General features: G+C 38.3%; 1 protein-coding gene across 9 annotated transcripts in view; it reads left to right on the top strand.

Moving 5' to 3' along the window:
• The window catches only part of LOC131427574 (cGMP-dependent 3',5'-cyclic phosphodiesterase-like), a 197,472-nt gene that overhangs the window by 33,083 nt on the left and 142,408 nt on the right, over positions 1-21,981 (top strand). The gene's annotated exons all lie outside the window — the stretch shown is intronic.

Here is a 21,981-nt window from a genome sequence, read left to right on the forward strand (position 1 = left end):
GCCATAGTACTCAAGGAAGAGCAATGATGTGAAGATAAAGTGCGGAAAAGTGAGACGTGACAAGGGTCATCAAAGTAAGCAGAAGGCTTTTCTCTTGAATATCATCGAGCAGAATGTTCGCTAGTGAATTTATCACAACTGACTTTTTGTCATTCGAAATCAGTTTCAGTGAGAATCGCGTTGTCAAAAAATCAATACTGATACTGATCAATTTTTTTCTGCAGTGAATTTTCTGATCAATGATTTTTTTGTCTAAAAATCAATTATAAATTTTTTTGCGATTTTCGAAATTTTTATATTTTCCCAACACAGATCTTGTTGCAAACAAATCCAATAGTAGTGTCTTGTTTGCATTAAATAATCATTTATTTTTGTGTACTCTTCCAAAGGTCGTGAATGTACTTTCGTAGCATATTCTTTAAATATAAGATTATGTCAAAATATACAGCTATAACGAGCTTAGTTTTTTCGACGTGAAATTTTCGAGATCGATTTAGGTTGTAGGCCAAGGAGCGGACTTTTGATTTTACGTCGCTTATTTGCTTCAGTACGAAATGTTTTCGCAAACAAAGGTTTCGGATACTTTATTTCAGTATTTTTCAAAAGTTGTAATGTCTATCTGACTTGACACGCTTTCATAAATATGTCTTGTTTTTATTTATAATAGTATAATTTATAAGGTACACTGCTTGAGCTCTAAAATGCCGAGAGCTTTTTCTAATTTCAAATAATAAATTACTTAAAACTAGAATAATTTCATTAGGTAATGAGAATTCGACTCCTTTGGTTTTGTACCAGACCTCTGTGGCTAATGTGTCTGTGCACTGATGCCAAATTCGACCAAAACAGTGATGCTTTCGGATCATGGGAAGTAGGCACCGCTGCACACATTTCCGAACGTAAACATCCAATCCGTTGCCTTTTTGCCATTTTTTTTTGTAAAAACCGATCTATCTTCAATACTCTGTTTAGCACGGGCCGTTCTCAGTCCGTTCCATGGCTTTACTCGATCGACGGTACTCTTGGAGGTTCCCAGTTTCTTGGCCACATCTCGTACGGAAGCACCCATTTTAACGGATGAAAGCTTAAATTTTTGGTACAAGTTTTGGTTTACAGGGTCAGATTCAATTTCGAATCCCGTTACGGGTTGCTTCGATGCTCACACTTTCCGTTTTCGTCAGTTAACTGTATGAATAGTGCACCTTGCGGTTTTCCGGGGAAATGCTACGCATTTTGACGAAAACTAAATCCACCGACACTTGAGACTCACAGATTCAAAGATTGAAATGTAAACAATAATACGCACACATCATCAGCATTTTAAACAACAATGGCGCATCAAAATCGTGGTTCGTTAGTTAATGAGAAGAAACAAACTTGCGAAAACAAGAGCAGTGCACAGTGCGTCCATTAAGTTTTAAGACACGAATCATATCTTAGTAGATGATAGCGCCATCTATGTGTGTGTTCGGCACAAGCATTGGAGGTTATTCCACAAAATGAGCTGGAGCACGCATTTGAGACACTATTGAATCGCTGTAAGAAATGTATTACATCGAAGGGAGAATACGAAATGCTCAAGAAAATTTCGAAACTTAATGAACGCACTGTGTATGTACATACTTCTATCCAGCTACGAAGAATTTATTTTATTTATGTTGACTTCTAAAACGTTTAATAGACGTCAGCAGTATGCAACGAATAACGAATTTATGCAAATCCCGATAAGCATGGTGTGACTGTTTCTAAAAGTTGTTATTTAATGCACTTTCAAACATCATTTCGATGCATTTCACAAACTCTCGTGAAAGTTCAAAGTGTCGCTCGTTCACTGGAAAGAGATATAAAACCGTAAAATCGAAATGGAAAGGAGTACTGTTTCTCGTATGCGACTAATTTGCACAACCCAAGGGGGAAATACATTATTCAGCATTCCAGGATCATTACGTTTGACTTCCATTCCAAGTAGCTCTAATTGGAATTGAATTTGAAAAAAATATGGTGCATAGATTAGTACATAGATCATGTCAAAACAATTCAGGATTTCGGCATCCAAGTAACTGCTAATCACAAAGTAAATGGCAAATTATGGTTACTTCTGATTGGGGTAATTTAATTTTTTTTAAATCAGCTTTAAGCTAGAAATTTGGCTCGCGAAAGAACGGGAATGTTTTCTCATTCCCACTCAACTGAAATTGTTTGCCGTCTCCAACATAATATCCGTTCCACAAGGGCGACTTAAATGTATTATTCATTGATTCATTAGTGATTGACGTTGTTTTTCAATTAGATTACTTCAAACCAACTGAACCGCATTCAAGGTTTTTCACGACAGGGTGTCGAATAAAATGTCAAAGTTTACAGCGAGATTTTGTTACAGTTTCAAAGTCTGTGCTGTTGTTTCTTAAAGTAGAGCTGAAAAATCAGTGGTATGATCCAATTTTAAATTGGAAGTATCAATCGAATTGTAGCACTTGTCATTCCATTCGATGGCACACTAAAGATGACTAGAGATGACTCTGTTTAGGTTATGTTTCTCATTGAAATGTAACACGTAGATTTACTGCACATTTGAAGCGATAATGAAAAATTATTTCCGGATTTCTAATCAGAATGATCATCATGACTTTGACCAACTGTTTTTCACTGTGCAAAAGTTTACATCCATACTAAATACTTTTATCGAATTAAAGTGCTATGAGAGATTGTTGATGTAGACAAGTGTCACTCCTGACGGGTGTAGCTTTATTTGTTTTCCTTGCAGGAGGAAAATGTCAAGCGCAAACATGCGGTCCGATAATGATGCTACGAGATAATGATTTTATCTTCGTCATCCTGATTGTCCGACTAGGATGGTGCTACCGATACGCATCGAACAACATTATAAACATGGAAACGACAAAGTTTCGTCTAGTTCACAAATAGGAATCTGATAAAGACGTGTAGAACGAAGTTTTTTTGTTGTTATTATTCAATGTAGCTCGGTGCCCCCTACCATTTATGGTATTCCTACTGAGGAAGTTTCATTGATTGTGGGCGATTATTGAATGCAGTTAATTCTTACAGCCAGTCTGTAAGCAAATGAATTAGACAATTTGGGTTAAACCACGAGCGGAAATTCAATTATCCTCGCAACAAAATCAAACAGTAATTCAAGCGACTGTTGGATCAGCCAGCATTCGTGAACAGAGCAGTACAAATGAAATCATTACATTCATCAAGCGGTAGTACAAAGCGAGTGATAGACTTTAACCCGATTCGATCGTATGGCAGGTGGTGGTGTTGGTGGTGGTTGTGGCGGGAAGAGCGATTTTCCGTACTTTACATGTGCTTCAATGACATCGTAGCGTGCTTGCGGTACGATTGGTCTGATAACTCACTTGTTGACAAAGTGTTTTTCGGTCGTCCTGCAATTAACTGAACACTAGCCGCATGATTGCATTGGATATAAAGTGGTTGTTCATTAATATTATTGAAATTGTTTGCTCAATAAATTATTTATGGTTCACTGAATAATTGGAAATTGCAAAAATGATTACATTTGAGATTGGATTTATATTTCTGCAATCACTGTAGACATCAGCTGCAGAGCTGTGAATTAATGAGTGACACGATTACACGCTAAATTTGCTAAAGAATCACACACAAACAAATCGCCTAGAATGGACACATACAAGTGTCGAAAATGGCACAGTCTTACGATTGTTTTGATAATAAATTACGATTTAGGTGTTAATCCATGGGCTTAAGACGATGAGTCTAAGAGCGTATACATCCAGGTGATGGATAGGATTAGAAATCAGCCCATTTTGAAATGAATCATTTCTGATTCGGGCTGATTTCTGAACGAATGTCGCAGCAAACGATTTGAACTCGACTTTGTTTATTTTGGAGTTCTTTCCAAAATCGTGTTGCATTCCAAACGTGATCGTTTAATGGCGCGTGACAAGGAAATTCATAACTATCAGAAAAAAGGATAAGAGAATGTTGAAGCTATTAACTCTTTGTTAAATAACTAGAAAATAACGCTCCAGATTGCTACATTACAAAACCGCACACTTAGTATTTTGTTTGAATGTTAAATGTAATCTTTAATCCTTCATTCCGATCTACACACTCAAGATCGATTCTCGAGCTCGGCATAACGAAATGCCGTATTTGATGGTCAACACGAGATTTTACTGATTGTTCAGTAACCCAAACGCTCGTTTCCGAGATTGGATAATAAAAACTTGGAGTAGGTAGTTCCAGTGACATAACCACGAGGTTGACGTAGGACTGCATTCGAGATGTGTACAGATAGCAATTGATTTGATACCGTTTGACCGTTTAAGATATATAGTATTGAGAAGGACCATTCGATTTTGAAAGATTGCATTTGTATTCTAGGAAAAAAAGACTGTTCCAGAAAGTATGGACGCAACCAAAAACCGCTGCCATTTCGCAACGGTTCAGAATCTGTCAATTTTTATGGCTGCGTCCTGTTGTTTACACTCTTCTGTAATCACTTGTGCAGTTGTTTATTCGTTTTCATTAGTTTGTTTCGAAATGCGTGGACTTTCAGCAGAACAACGTCGAAAAATTGTGTACAAATGGTGCACAGAACGCGGACTGTCACTAAGAAAGGTAGCAAAAATGGAAGGAGTAAGTGAAAAACCCGTGCGGAATGCAATCAGGAAGTTTGGTGAGGATAATGGACGCACTTTGATTTCGCTGTAAATAATTCACAAGTGTTAGATATTTAAATTTTATTCGATATACTGATAATATTAGACTACTACAACACAATATTATTCTCAACATTGTAGACTAGCTGGCGCACCTTCTTGCGAACGTTCCTCTTTAAATTCCGTACAGGCGACAAGTTTTGACACTTTTTTCCAATCTTTTTCGAACTGTTGAATGGTTTCGGCTGTCGAGACATGTTTCCTAAGATGTGCCTTCCTTAATGCCCAAAATTCCTCAATTGATGGAAGTTGTGGGCAATTTGGTGGATTCATGTCTTTTGGGACGAAAGTGACATTTTTGGTAGTATACCATTCTACCGTTGATTTCGAGTAGTGGCAAGAAGCAAGATCTGGCCAGAAGACAACAGGATCCTTGTGGCTTCGAATCATGGGTAGAAGTCGTTTTTGTAAACATTCCTTGATGTATATTTCGCTGTTCATTGAAGCAGTGGTGATGAAGGGTTTCGAAATCTTACCGCAGCTACAAATTGCTTGCCAGACCATAGCTTTCTTACCAAATTTATCGACTTCAATCGATGTCTCGGACTGGTTTAACACTTGCCCTTCTCGCACCGTACAATATTGTGGTCCCGGCAAGGATTTTAATCGAGTTTCACGTAGGTTTCGTCGTCCATGATTCTGCAGTTCAAATTTTCAGCAAGAATCGTATTGTACAGCTTTCGAACCCTCGGCCTGATCGATGCTTCTTGTTTCGGACTACGTTTTGGTTGTTTCTGCTTCTTATAGGTTCGAAGATTCAAACGTTCTTTAGCACGAAGAACATTTGACTTCGAAGTGCCCACTTCAGTATACGTTTATCCAACTGAGGGTTAGAAAACCAAAAAATTGTCGATAAACGTCAGCTGGATGATTTTTTTTATTAATAATTTGAAGTCTCTGAATATATATCCGTTTTTAAAAAGTATGAAAAAATATTCGATCCACCTAAAAGTGACATGATGCCCCGTTGGCTATGGACCGGAAAATAACGACTTCTTTTAATAAATTAACTTGTGTATTTTTATTTATTTCGTGATTGAATAGGAGCTTTAACTAATGTTTCAAATAATGATTAAACCTGTGTGAAAAATGTATACACAGAGATAAAAAACTTTTCCTTATATCTTGAAAACATCAATTTTCTCCAGAAGTGCTTATCTTAATATTTTTATTTCTGATATGTTGTAACATACAGGGTGATTTTTTAAGAGCTTGAGAACTTTTTTAAACAATAAAACGCATAAAATTTGCAAAATCTCATCGGTTCTTTATTTTAAACGTTAGATTGGTACATGACATTTACTTTTTGAAGATAATTTCATTTAAATGTTGACCGCGGCTGCGTCTTAGGTGGTCCATTCGGAAAATCCGCTTTTTTATCGACAAATTTTGTTCAGCGATGAGGCTCATTTCTGGTTGAATGGCTACGTAAATAAGCAAATTTGCCGCATTTGGAGTGAAAAGCAACCAGAAGCCGTTCAAGAACTGCCCATGCATCCCGAAAAATGCACTGTTTGGTGTGGTTTGTACGCTGGTGGAATCATTGGACCGTATTTTTTCAAAGATGCTGTTGGACGCAACGTTACAGTGAATGGCGATCGCTATCGTTCGATGCTAACAAACTTTTTGTTGCCAAAAATGGAAGAACTGAACTTGGTTGACATGTGGTTTCAACAAGATGGCGCTACATGCCACACAGCTCGCGATTCTATGGCCATTTTGAGGGAAAACTTCGGAGAACAATTCATCTCAAGAAATGGACCGGTAAGTTGGCCACCAAGATCATGCGATTTGACGCCTTTAGACTATTTTTTGTGGGGCTACGTCAAGTCTAAAGTCTACAGAAATAAGCCAGTAACTATTCCAGCTTTGGAAGACAACATTTCCGAAGAAATTCGGGCTATTCCGGCCGAAATGCTCGAAAAAGTTGCCCAAAATTGGACTTTCCGAATGGACCACCTAAGACGCAGCCGCGGTCAACATTTAAATGAAATTATCTTCAAAAAGTAAATGTCATGTACCAATCTAACGTTTAAAATAAAGAACCGATGAGATTTTGCAAATTTTATGCGTTTTATTGTTTAAAAAAGTTCTCAAGCTCTTAAAAAATCACCCTGTACAACTGATGTAGTTTAATGCACTATGATTGAAGATGGGAGAGTAACAATAAAAAAGTGTTCTTTTTTTGTTTTTAACAAAAATATTAATTTTTGGAAAATGCTCTACATTTGGCATTTTTTAAGTTTGTCGATTTTATGAAAGAACACAAACACAAGTATCAGGTGTACAACTTTGCTTCCGCCGTTTTCCGATAGGTGGCTGTACCGGCTGAGGCTGTCAAAATACATAGATGATAATGCCTTTAAAGTGAGTGTGTACAGTGCCTAATGAATTGTCATCGCCGTTTCGGTGACAGTTGTTCTTGTTTTCGCATTATTCACGCTCGAAAATGTCTGTTCATGTGCCCAATTCTCGACATTTGCGGGAAGTTTTACTTTTATGTTACATTCGAAAAAAAATGCAGCTGAAGCCCATCGAATGCTCTCAGAAACTTACGGTGATGCTGCTCTGAGTAAAAGAACATGTCGGGAGTGGTTTCAACGTTTTAAAAATGGTGATTTCGATGTCGAAGACAAACATGGTGGTGGAAGAGAAGAAACCTTCAAAGATGAACAACTAGAAGCATTGCTTGATGAAGAGTTCGTAAAACCGGGTGAAACCATCACAGGAGATCGCTACCGAACGCAACTGATGCACCTTAGAAGCGCGCTAAAAGAAAAGCGGTCACAATATCAAAAGCGATATGACAAAGTCATACTCCAACACGACAATGCTCGGCCTCACATCGCAAAAGTGGCCAAAAAGTACCTGGAAACGAAATGGGAAGTCTTGCCCCACCCGCCGTATTCCCCAGATGTCGCCCCTTCCACTTTTTCCGTTCGATGGCACACAGCCTGACAGATCAACATTTTTAATCCTTCGAAGGGCTGGAAAAATAGATTGCTTCATGAATAGCGTCAAAAGAGGACTCCTTTTTTCGAGCTTTTTTTCCGAAAATTGCCGGAAAGATGGGAGAAAGTTGTCGCACTTTTTCGCAATAAAGCTTTTAATTTTGGTAAAAACGGCGGAAGCAAATTTGTACACCTGATACAAAGTAAAATTTGATTGAATACTACCGCTTGACTAAAAATAGTGGATTTTTATTATGTTAAAGTATCTTTTTAAACTATGTAAAATGAAAAATGACGAAAAAAATTACGCTGAGCAAACATGCATAAAGTGGTTTTCGTGGTTCGAATTTGGAAATTTTTATATGGACTACAAGAAAGTTCCGGAGAACATAAAAAGTGCATGTGGTGGGATCAACTAGGCGCTATTTATTATGAGCTACTCAAATGCGTTTGGACAGAGCATTGCATGAAAAGCGGACGCAATATGAAGATCTTCATGGCATAATATTTTTGCTTCATGACAATGCAAGACTCCATGCTTCGAAAGTTGTAAAAGCTTATTTTTATAATCGCTGCAATGAAAAGTTCTGCCCAAGCCGCCATTTTTTACCTGACAGTCTTAGTGGTGGTATATAACGATGGACTATACTTTGAAAAACGGTACTGCAATGATACTCTCACTAAAAATCATGAAATTTTCATAGTTTATTCCAACGCCTGATATATTATAAATAAAATGTTATAACGACATTTATATAGGTGTTTTATGTTATGTATGTTATAAATATTCGGATTTTATTTATCATAATTTTACTGACACCGACTTCAGTTACAAAAGTCTGGACCTTGTTTCTGTGATTTTTATTGTCGACCCCGTAAACTATTGGAAATAACCTTTAAGGTGCAGAAATGTGCAGGATCGCATAGTGTTTTCTGAAAAGTAGAGAAAAAATGCTATAACATCAAATACTATTGAACAGTGGCAGCCCTTTCCTACCTATATAGAACTCTAATCGCAAAACATCGACATTGCGCCATATATTTTGTATGGAAGGATGAAAAGAAAGTTTACAATACCCTATCTTTGAGAGGATATGGAGAGAATATTTCTTATTTAAAAATTTTCATACTTTAAACTGTAATCCTTCACTTATCTGAGAATTCAAAAAAATTAATACAGTGCAGGAAAAAATAAATTTATTTTTTGGATTTCTGCCACCTTGGCATCACTGTGCGACGGCGAGTAAAAATAAAGTAGAAATATCTGAAAATTAATGCTACGGAATCTCAATGCTGATTTAAACAGTAAAAACAGAAATCTGTATTTGACATAATTTTCATAAACATATATTAATATTATGTTTTTGTTTCCTACCAATTTTCTATGCAGCGTGAGTTTTAAAATAGATAAAACTTTTTTTTTCTGTATACCACCTGTATTTTCCATCGTGACTGATTGAACTTTACATGTTCTTCTATGGCTCATTGGATACACAGATGCTCCTTGTGATCAAATGTTTCTTGGTTCAAATCTCAGTCGTCAAAAATCATTTTTGTTTTTATTTTATTGATTTTCTAGCCATGTAATCTTTAAATCGCACTTAAAGTTCTGTTATTTCAGATGGATGCCTTTTATTACAGTTGGTTGAATGGAATTTTACTGTGTGCAACCCAAATACAAATTTATTTTAGTACGCCTCGAGAGATCGAAGTTTTATAATTTTCCAAATTTACTGTTCAATACGCGAGGTGTTTTGATGCTATTCTGCTACACTGTAAATATGAAATTTCAATCGGCTGGTAAGTGAGTTCAACGGTTCGAGGAGAACAAATATGTTGTTGACTGCTGCTAACGTAATGTTATGTCATTGTCCAAGAAAACATGGCATGCTTAGATGTACGTCGTGTGCAAGTTTCGTTTTTTATTAGAATCCCGCATAGCGTTTTGGCTACCTGGGCAGCCATGGCCACCAGACGGCTACCAAAATTGATTCAGTTTGACCAATTTGACAAAACAAAGTCGCCTGTATCTAAGTTATCTGAGCGTTTTCATCTTTCCACCTTCGCTGAAAATGTCAAAGATTTCAATGTGGAAAAATCCTGGTGGATACGGTTGTATCGTTTGAGTTGCACTCAAGCAAATTGAGTAGTAAAAATCATAAGGCAAATCTTATGATGCATCAAAAATCACCAAAATCATAATTTCATAATATTAATATGAACAGTATACCTCTGCAACATACATCTCATCTATCACTATAATAGTTTTCATACGAACAACATATGATCTCCACAATATATGAGAGAAGTTATGTTTGTTATAGAAATTTCGCACAATATTCTTAAAAAGTTCGTATGAATTTCATAAGGCGTTTTATTGGAATTCCAATTTTCGTGATTTCATAAGGCGGCCTTATGATTCGCTTACGATATTCTTGTGGCTAAAAACCATACGAAATCATTATGAAATTCCATATATTTTTTGCCTGAGTGTGTATATCTGGCAGCGGTGAGGCAGTCGGTCACCAGAATGTCTGCCAGCCATATTTTTCCAGCTGCAGCGTCTAGTCAGCCATCTGGCAGCCATGCGTATGCGGGATGTAGCGATAGGACCAGCTATTTTTTCCGAAAGGATAACTTTTTAGGCGTGGGTTTCCATCAAGTGTGCCTTGTCTAGCAGCGGTTGACGACTAATTCACCGTACCGTTAAACACTCGATAAAAGTTGAAGTTTGCGGTTACTTCTTCCACTGTGGTTTTGGATATTCAGAGCTCTTCAAGTAATACCATATCGTTAATTATAGAAAGAATGAAACTCAAAAGGAGGTATTTCAATTTCATCTTGTAGTAGGAAAACGAATGATACTTGCTTTAATAATCTCTTTGTCTTTCTCATATGGAAAGGTTATGCAATCACTTGAAAAATCTGCTAGTGAAAATTGGCCCGGAGAGTCAAGTGTCATACACCATTCGACTCAGATCGTCGAGCTGAGCAATGTCTATTTGTGTGATCAGACTTCCGGTTCCGGAGTTATAGGGAAAAATGTGTTAAATATTGTACTAAACTGGGCTCAAAACTACACAAATCGATAGCCATTATCAGTAGGCAGCCAAACGAACCGATTCCGGCTATCCTGACTACTGGTTTTCTATTAACGACGGGAGATAATAGTCAATGGTTGAGCCAATTATTCCCTTTTTCGACGAACGTAGATTTTGTTTTATAAGTGCCAAATTGTGATTTGGCTTTGTTTATAAAAGACCAATTTCATTTGTGAGTGGTTTAGATATGTTTGCAAAACTTGACAAGTGCGGCTTTACTCTGAACTGTTGCTAGTTCCAGCAAGATTGATTTGATCTGGCACCAAATTAACAACAACCGAAAAAATACTCATTATTTCATATTTTAACGTATTATATGTTTACTTGAAATCCGGTCCCTCCCTCAAAACTAGAACTGACGATTTTTGTAGGATACTCACGTCATCATTTGTTGTGATATTTTACACTTATACTGAGAATTCTTCACCTAATAACAGAATGAGCATGAAGGAATGTTTGCTAGAGTATAAAAAAACTGTTATTAAAAATTTCACTGCTACCAAGTATGGATGTGTGTGCTCTTTACACCATCCCCTTTTAATTCACTTTACTTCGAAGTAGTATTGCTCAATTGATGGAAGAGTTATTGATTTGTTTATCGTCGGTTAGAAGCTAGTATAGTTGCGCATTGTGCTCATGCTTATTTTCTATTTCACTACATAAATTGACTCTTGCGCTTCAGCATCTGCCCCGTGAGCTAGTAGTTCGCTCTCGAAAACACGAACACGTCCATCAATTGCTTTCCTTTGTTCGAAAATTACTGCTCTACCCTACGGCCTAGTCAATAGATCTTGTACCGTTACTTCCTCGCGTGATTTATTACTCTCTTTGGTTTACATTCATGCTTACTAACAATGCAAGTAATTGCCGAGCTCAAAGTTCAGATATTGAATCGCGAGTGGTGCGTGAAATGAAATTCATATCTGGAATGCGAAGGAAACGTAAATCAATGTGCCAAGCGCAAACTTTATAAAAAAAAACATGTAGTATTCCTAGTTCTCGTAGTGTGAGTTTTCACTTCAAAAGTAATTTGTGCTTCTTTCCGTGCAGTGGTTTATTTACAAACATCTAAGACGATAGACGAGAGGGCCCTTTCGATAAACATGACCATATTGTGGTGGAAAATTGTGGAGTAATAAAGGAGAAACATAAGGTGTCTTTTCTCTACTCATGCGTTCTGCGCGGTTACAAATGGGCTCAGGAGATTTATGGAGATAAATGAAACACTTTCTGGTACAGATATTGTCTAGTGTGATATAGTTACAACGATAAAATGGCAAACTTGCCCGACGATTTATATTTTGTGCACTGGGGAAAATATTTTTGCTGTATTCCAATCATACATAGATCGCAATAATAAATGAATGTAATTTTTCTTAGGTTGGCTCGTTTTAGTTCTGTGTATTACAAATTTACCAAATTTCTAATGAAGCATTTATTTGGAATACAATAAATCAAAACAAAATTTATATGCTTACTACTTTTTGCCTTTCTCATATAGAAAGGTTATGCAATCACTTGAAAAACCGACTAGTAAAAATTGGCCCGGAGGGCCAAGTGTCATATACCATTCGACTCAGTTCATTGAGCTGAGCAATGTCTCTCTGTCTGTGTGTGTGTGTGTGTGTGTGTGTGTGTGTGTGTGTGTGTGTGTGTGTGTGTGTGTGTGTGTGTGTGTGTGTGTGTGTGTGTGTGTGTGTGTGTGTGTGTGTGTGTGTGTGTGTGTGTGTGTGTGTGTGTGTGTGTGTGTGTGTGTTTGTATGTGTCAAATAATCTCACTAGGTTTTCCCGGAGATGGCTGAACCGATTTTGACAAACTTGGATTCAAATGAAAGGTCTCGTGGTCCCATACGGAATTCCTGAGTTTCATCTGGATCCGACTTCCGGTTCCGGAATTATACGGTAAAGTGTGTTCAATTTTGTACACCGTCACTTAAACCGGCGAAACAAAAAACGTAAAAAAATTTCTAAACTGGTCTCAAAACCACACAAATCGAAAGTCATTATCAGTAGGCAACTAAACAAACCGATTCCGGCTATCCTGGTTCCCGGTATCCGGTTCCGGAAGTACCGGAAATAGTGGTCATACATACCAAAATAGATCTCACTCACTTTTCTCAGCGATGGTTTAACCGATTTCCACAAACTTAGATTCAAATGAAAGGTCTCGTGGTCCCATACGGAATTCCTGAGTTTCATCCGGATCCGACTTCCGGTTCCGGAGTTATAGGGTAAAGTGTGTTCAATATTGTACACCGTCACTTAAACCGGCGAAACAAAAAACGTAAAAAAATTTCTAAACTGGTCTCAAAACCACACAAATCGAAAGTCATTATCAGTAGGCAACTAAACAAACCGATTCCGGCTATCCTGGTTCCCGGTATCCGGTTCCGGAAGTACCGGAAATAGTGGTCAAATATACCAAAATAGATCTCACTCACTTTTCTCAGCGATGGTTTGACCGATTTCCACAAACTTAGATTCAAATGAAAGGTCTCATGGTCCCATACGGAATTCCTGAGTTTCATCCGGATCCGACTTCCGGTTCCGGAGTTCTAGGGTAAAGTGTGTTCAATATTGTACACCGTCACTTAAACCGGCGAAACAAAAAACGTAAAAAATTTTCTAAACTGGTCTCAAAACCACACAAATCGAAAGTCATTATCAGTAGGCAACTAAACAAACCGATTCCGGCTATCCTGGTTCCCGGTATCCGGTTCCGGAAGTACCGGAAATAGTGGTCATACATACCAAAATAGATCTCACTCACTTTTCTCAGCGATGGTTTGACCGATTTCCACAAACTTAGATTCAAATGAAAGGTGTCGTGGTCCCATACGGAATTCCTGAATTTCATCCGGATCCGACTTCCAGTTCCGGAATTATAGGGTAAAGTGTGTTCAATATTGTACACCGTCACTTAAACCGGCGAAACAAAAAACGTAAAAATTTTCTAAACTGGTCCCAAAACCACACAAATCGAAAGTCATTATCAGTAGGCAACTAAACAAACCGATTCCGGCTATCCTGGTTCCCGGTATCCGGTTCCAGAAGTACCGGAAATAGTGGTCATACATACCAATATAGATCTCACTCACTTTTCTCAGCGATGGTTTGACCGATTTCCACAAACTTAGATTCAAATGAAAGGTGTCGTGGTCCTATACGGAATTCCTGAATTTCATCCGGATCCGACTTCTGGTTCCGGAATTATAGGGTAAAGTGTGTTCAATATTGTACACCGTCACTTAAACCGGCGAAACAAAAAACGTAAAAATTTTCTAAACTGGTCCCAAAACCACACAAATCGAAAGTCATTATCAGTAGGCAACTAAACAAACCGATTCCGGCTATCCTGGTTCCCGGTATCCGGTTCCGGAAGTACCGGAAATAGTGGTCATACATACCAATATAGATCTCACTCACTTTTCTCAGCGATGGTTTGACCGATTTCCACAAACTTAGATTCAAATGAAAGGTCTCGTGGTCCCATACGGAATTCCTGAGTTTCATCCGGATCCGACTTCCGGTTCCGGAATTATAGGGTAAAGTGTGTTCAATATTGTACACCGTCACTTAAAATATTTTCGGATACAACAAACATTTAAATCGTAATTTAGAGTGCGTACTAGAAGAGTTTGTGTGTCATGTTAGTTCTTTGGTTTGTGGAAATGTGGATGACTCACGCAATCAAAGAATTGTTTGATTCTGTATGTTATATTAGTTAATGCACAAACAATCTCTTGGTTTGTTTCAAAAATCGTAGAGATAAATTTTGAATGGAATACCACAATATTATATGTACATGAGAAAGGCATCATTACACCACTAGGTGAATTAAAACAGGTTTTTTTTTATAAAGTTGATTCTATTTTTTTTATTCTATTTTTGTTCAAGCTACTTTTTTCAAAGAGCATTTAAAACGGTTCAACATTTTGTGGAATTTCTCAACAAAGCTTCAGCCCCATAATAGATATGCCAATAAATTTCAAATTAAATCGCGAAAATAAAATTTCAAATAAAAAAATATATTCAAAAATGCATCACTCGGGCATTGTAGTAAAAATCTTCATTGTGATTTTTTTGTTAAAAGATTCTTTTGTAATTTATCCTTAAAAATTGAACTTGAAGATTTTTTGATATGTCGCCAAAAGCACCATCAATGGTGGGCGGCTTGGGTCACAATTACCGTAAAGGAATTTATAATTGTTTCAAACAATAAAACTGATAATAAATAATAATGAGCAGTGGCTGCCTAAGCACATATATGTCGGTCTCAGAAAACGCAAATTCACACGATTTTTTTCTAAATGTAAATATATCTGTGAGATAAGGCAATAAGCTCACTGTATGGCAATAAGCTCGTACACAGATATAGAGCAATTGCATGCGGCTAACTGTTGGCACGACCCCCTTCGATTTGCATGAAACTTTGCATGTGTGTTCGTTATAGCAAATGATGTATTTTTCACTGGTCTAGAGATTTTTTCACTCAAGACTAGTTTTTGAAAAGCGCGGGTGTGTTTCTAGCCACATTATTTCCACATACTTACCTTACCTAACAGCTATAGGTCTGGGGTGTCCTTTGCTGTATCAAGGATACGTCTCTCCATAACTCGGTCCATGGCTGCTCGTCGCCAGCCACTCAAGGCACGGATGCTTCTGAGATCACCCTCCACTTGATCGATCCAACTTGCTCGCTACGCTCCTCTTCTTCTTGTACCAGTCGGATTAGATTCAAGAACTATTTTCACTGGGCTGTCGTCCGACATGCTCATGACATGCCCAGCCCATCGTAGACGTCCGATTTTAGCTGTCCGTACGATGGATGGTTCTCCTATCTGCTGTTGCAATTCGTGATTCATACGCCGTCTCCACGTTCCGTCTTCCATCTGCACTCCGCCATAGATGTTTTCTTTCGAAAACACTGAGGGCGCGTTGGTCCTCTGCCAGCATAGTCCAGGTCTCGTGGCCATAGAGAACAATCGGTCTAATGAGCGTTTTGTAGATGGTCAATTTCGTGCGGTTGCGTACTTTTCTCGATCGGAGGGTTTTTCTGAGTCCAAAGTACGCACGATTCCCTGCCAAAATACGTCTATGAATTTCTCTGCTGGTGTCATTATCGGCGGTCACCAGTGAGCCCAAATACACGAACTCGTCAACCACCTCGATATCGTCACCGTCTATCAATATTCGTGGTGGGAGGCGTAGTGTTTCTTCTCTAGAGCCTCTTCCTCTCATGTATTTTGTTTTTGACGCATTTATGGCCAGTCCGATACGACTAGCTTCAGCTTTCAGTCCGATGTAGGTTTCCATCATCTTCTCAAGGTTACGTGTCACAATATCAATATCGTCAGCGAAACCAAGAAGTTGTACGGACTTTCGGAAGATCGTGCCACTCGTGTCGATCCTCGCTCTTCGAATCACACCTTCCAGGGCAATATTGAACAAGATACAAGAAAGTCCATAACCTTGACGTAGCCCTCTCCGAGATTCGAAGGGACTCGAGAGCGTCCCAGATACTCGGACGTAGCACATCACTCTATCCATCGTTGCTTTGACCAATCGCGTCAGTTTATCCGGGAAACCGTATTCGTGCATTATCTGCCATAGCTGTTCTCGATCGATTGTGTCGTATGCCGCTTTGAAGTCAATGAATAGGTGATGCGTGGGTACGTTGTATTCACGACACTTCTGGAGTACTTGTCTTATCGCGAATATGTGATCCGTAGTTACGCGGGCTCAAGTAAATCCCGCTTGGTACGGCCCTACGAATTCCTTAGCTATTGGTGATAGACGACGGCAAAGGATTTGGGAGAGTACCTTGTAGACGGCGTTCAGCAATGTGAGCTCGCCTGGCAACTGAGCAGCTCGCCTGGCAACTGGTGATTGCCCGTGGCTTTGTTGTTCCTCTGTTTGCCGATCTTCTCACTTATCTCCGACAGATCAGGGGCTGGGAATCTGTCGTCGACTGAGCGTGCACCCAGATTGATTCCTGTACCGTTCTCTGTATCTTGTGCTTCGCCATTCAGATGCTCGTCATAGTACTGCTTCCACCTGTCGATCACCTCACGTTCGTTCGTGAGAAAGTTACCACTGGTATCTCTGCACATTTCGGCCTGTGGTGTGTAGCCTCTACGTGAGCGGTTCACCTTCTCATAGAACTTCCGTGTGTCATTTGCGCGATACAGCTGTTCCATCGTTTCGTGATCTTGGTCTTCCTGGTGGCGCTTTTTCTTCCGGAAAACCGTGTTCTGTCTGTTCCGCGCCTGTCTGTATCGTTCCTCGTTCGCTCTAGTGCGGTGTTGCAGCATCCGTGCTCTTGCTGCATTATTCTCTTCGACCAACTGCTGACATTCGCCGTCAAACCAGTAATTTCCTCGATTCGATAACCTCCTACCTAGAACGGTTATGTTCCTTATGTTTCTCCAGCCGTCTTCAAGAGTCGCCGCGCCAAGCTGCTTTTCCGTTGGTAGCACTAGCTCCAGTTGTTGCGCGTATTCCTCTGCAGTACAAATGCTACGTAGCTGCTCGAGATTGAGTCCCGGCGTTCCTGTGCGACGAGTATTGTGCACCGTCGATAGTTTTGAGCGCATAAAAAAAGTGACAAGGTAGTGGTCAGAATCAATGTGGGCACTGCGGTAGGTGCGGACATTGATGACGTCGGAGAAGAATCGCCCGTCGATGAGAACGTGGTCGATTTGATTTTCCGTACGTTGATCAGGTGATCTCCAGGTGGCTTTGTGGATATCTTTGCGGGGGAAGAAGGTGCTTCGAACTACCATTCCTCGGGAGGCTGCAAAGTTTACGCATCGTTGACCGTTGTCGTTTGTTACCGCGTGCAGGCTCTCCAGCCCGATGCGGCCTACCTGAGCATTCATGTCGCCGATGACGAGTTTTACATCCCGCCGTGGGCAGCTGTCGTAGGTTTGTTCCAGCTGCGCGTAGAATGCTTCCTTCTCGTCATCGGTTCTCGTCTCATGTGGGCAGTGCTCGTTGATGATGCTGTAATTGAAGAAACGGCCTTTGATCTTCAATACGCACATTCTATCATTGATTGGCTGCCACCCAATCACGCGCTGACGCATCTTGCCCAACACTACAAATCCCGTTCCTAGAACGCTGGTTGTGCCACAGCTCTGGTAGAAGGTAGCCGCTCGATGCCCACTTTTCCACACCTTCTGTCCCGTCCAACAAAGTTCCTGCAGTGCTACGACATCGAAGCCGCGGATTTGAAGTTCATCATGCAGCATTCGGTCGTGTCCTGGAAAGCCAAGCGATTTGCAGTTCCATGTGCTAAGCTTTCAATCGTAGTCCTTATTTCGTCGCGTAGGTCTTTGCCGATTATTCCGAGTCGTTTTTATATCCTGTTTATTCGTAACAAGTGTTTTCCGGGCGGCTTGTTAGGCCTGCACCAACCTGCTGTCTCGCCGGAGGGCTATCGTGTCAGCACATGTTTAGAGTCCCACACTGACGCAAGGACGGTAATCAGCCACTCCTGACATGGAAAACAGAAGCTGTTTCGAACCGCCCCAACATGGGGAACAGACGCTCGGGTAGGCTCGCTCTTTGTAAAGAGAAGGCAACCCCCCCCCCCTTTCCATTTCCACATTATTACTATTTCAATTTCCACATTATTATTATAAATCTATAGCTTCTACAAAAAATGTCTAAGAAGGTAATAAATAGAACTTTCTAAAAAACGTATACACTAAAAAAAAATATTCTAATTTTTGTGAAATAAAAAATTAAGTTTATTTTTATAAATTTTTAATTATTTTACCGTATGATTTTTTTTTTAATTTTATATCACAAAAAACGTCAAGTTACAAAGAAACTAATGAATGTTTGAGAAAGTGGGAGAGATGATAAATAAAAAAGTTACCCGAGGAAAAACGTTTGAGCAGTTTTCCAAAAACAATGTTTTTATAATAATAAATGTATCTGAGCAATGAAATATTATTCTCCAAGCTACGTTCAATGAAAAAGCTCATGGGAAACTACTTCCTAAATGCAATCATTTTCGAGATATATGAAGAACTAATTCGAGAAAATGAATTTTTCATGAGAATACGTCCTTTTTAAAGTTAGTCTGGGTTCTCGAACGCCAAAATTATTTTGTTGTAATCCTCATGAAATTTTGAGTAAATTTTTTTTTTATATCAAGACTATGCTAGTAGCTGTTTTCGACATATTTTGGTTTCTAAAAACCACAGGCATATTGAAAAAATACGTACCTTCAGGTATAAAAGTTTACCTTTGATACAAAAGATTACCTACACCTAACAATAAACGCACATTTTTGAAATACAAAGCGCCAGTTTGAAAACTAGCATCAACAAACTATAGTATTCAGTGAGTGTGATTTAATGATGAGAAAATAAAATTGTCGTAGTCCTTCTCGTCATAATGGAAAACCTTGTGCGTCTAAGCGTCGTAAAGTAACAGATAGTGTGATTGAACACTTTGCTTTCAAGCAGTGCGCAATTACTGTGAATACTACAATGCATATTTGCGACTCATGTCGATTATATTCATATCGACCTGTGTCTGTTGAAAATGCACAGCAACTAGCTTACAGCAACAACAAGATACCGAATTATAAGACAGCTTCGCCAGCAACAGTTGGAAATAATTTAAAAGAAATACCACCTACATCGAGATATGATTTAGAAGAAATACCATCAGCAGCTTCACTCATCTCAGCATCCTCCCATCACAGTGATCTAGCGGATGATTTAAGGAATCAAAATGTTGAGGTATTTAATAAAGGTATTTCTGGAATTAATGTATCTCTTATAGCAGTTAGAAACCTTACACCTGACAACTATCGTCAAGAAAGTATTCCAAAATCGTTGAAGGTATCAGGAAACAACTATTTGGCCATCCACCACAAAATTTCAGACAGTGAAAGCTAAGGCTGCAGCATTTGATGAAATAATTGATTAATTAAAGGCGAAATTTACCAAACCAGATTGCTCAAGAAATGATAAAATACGGATACTCTCGATTTTACCCAACTCATGGTCTGTTTCAATGACGAATAATGTGAATAAATACACGGTTTTACTGGTAAAAGAATTGGTTAAAGAGCAAGGAGTATTGACTGTTCCTAACAAAAAATGTGGCCGTCCATTGGATCCTGATATAAAACGTGAAGTACTGCAGTTCTTAAACGACGATGATACAAGTAGAACTATGCCAGGACAACGTTTCTATCAGAACTAATAATGAGCGTAAACCAGTTCAGAAACGGCATTTGCTTTCAAGTTTTGGAGAAACTTTTCAACGATTCGAAGAAGGCAGTAAACAGCGGCTTTGGAAAAATTACTGTGTAATTTGCCGGCAAGAACAAAGCAGAAAATTGTAAATGAGATCGCTTTTGAACAATGGATAACTACTGATAAGTGTAATCTAGAAATCCTAACAAAACTAGTTATTGATTTTGTAGCATATTTAACAGAAAAAAACTAGAAATTTAACAGAAAAAACTGATGACTATATTTAAAAAATCTCAATTTTTAAAAGACACAAACTCTTCGTTAACTTAAGAAGTAGTTGTAATTTGTGATTTTTCCGAGAATTATTCATTCGTTCTTCAAAATGCTGTTCAAAGTCATCATTCATCCATTTGTAATGTATTATAAGAATCAGACACGATTGAAAATTTGAGTTTCGTTATAATAATAGAACAATTGCTGTGCAAGTTTTCATTTTACAAAATAATAAAGTTCCTAAAACAACGAATGAATATAAAAAGGCAATTTTTGTATCGGACGGGGCTTCTCAATATAAAAATATAAAAAAACATCGCAAGCCTCTGTAAATTGAAAACAAAATACAACATTGATTCGGAATGGTATTTCTTCGCAACCTCGCACAGTAAGGAACCATGTGATGCAATCGGTTGAACATTGAAATAAATGGCAACAAGAGCTAGCTTGGCAAGAGAACATGAACATCCAATAACAAATGCGAAATACAATTATGTTTCTAAAAGGAATCAAGATAATTTCACAGCAATCTCGTTCTGTTTTATGTCTCAAGAAGAATATGATGATGACGTTAAAGTTACAGTCTATTATTATTAAGATATTTAACAACTGTAATGAGTATTGGTGCCGATGGGAATTCATAAAGTTGTTTTGCAAAACGACAATTGTTTTAATATTTTTCGCAAATTATATCTTCAATTATTTTATCTTGTACTTTAAAACTAGAATACAGTCCGCCTTGGTATTGCTAATTGTCCTAATTTATAAAAAAAATGTGTATTTTTAAACCAGCGATTTCTTCGATTTTGTTTTCAAAATATCTCAAAAACAGCTACTCGCATCGCCTTGATATCAAAGAACAATTTCTTCAAAATTTCATAAGAATTACAAAAATAATAAACTTGACGATTGATAGCTCAGATTAATTTAAAAAAGGCGTAATATCATGAAATATTCATTTTCTCGACTTAGCTCCTCATATATCTCGAAAATGACTGCATTTAGGAAGTAGCTTCCTATGAGTTTTTTCATTTAACGAAGCTTTGATACGCCCTTTTCTAAAAATTAGTCTTGAGTGAAAAAAATTTCTAGTGCAGTGTGCATGTGTGTTCGTTATACCAATACGTCATTTGCTAGAACGAACATTCATGCCAAGTTTCATGCAAATCGAAGGGGGTGGTACAAGAATTTTACCATTTCTAGACAATTTGGCGTGAAATTGCTCTATACTGAAAGATGTTACCAGGCCCAGTACATTTATAACAAAGATCCTATATTATTCTTCATATGGTCACGGTTCAACGTTGCCAGAATTCAACTTGACGGATGTTCGTTTTGTATGGAAACCGAAATTTTATTTTGAAGATTCTAAACACAATCGATATTAGTTTAGGAATTCGAAATTAGTACAAATTTATTCCTTATTTTCTATTCATCTGTTTGTGGGCATGCAGCCAATATTAAAGGCGCTGTGATGAATCATTTGGAATGTAAGTGGACCTAGTACTATAGATAAAAATCGGCACCGTCAACCGAGTGTACTTTCGTTTCTCTTCATTCGTTACTCAAGTTCAAGAGTGGATTTGGTCAGAGTAGCAGCATGCGAACGCTCGCTATCTTCGACGGATGACAATAGTAGCAGTAGGTACATATCGACATCGGAGAATACGAACAAAGCAAAGTTTGTTTGTCACTCTGTAGTGACTAT

This window comes from Malaya genurostris, chromosome 2 (assembly GCF_030247185.1).
Source record: "Malaya genurostris strain Urasoe2022 chromosome 2, Malgen_1.1, whole genome shotgun sequence".
Taxonomy (NCBI): domain Eukaryota; kingdom Metazoa; phylum Arthropoda; class Insecta; order Diptera; family Culicidae; genus Malaya; species Malaya genurostris.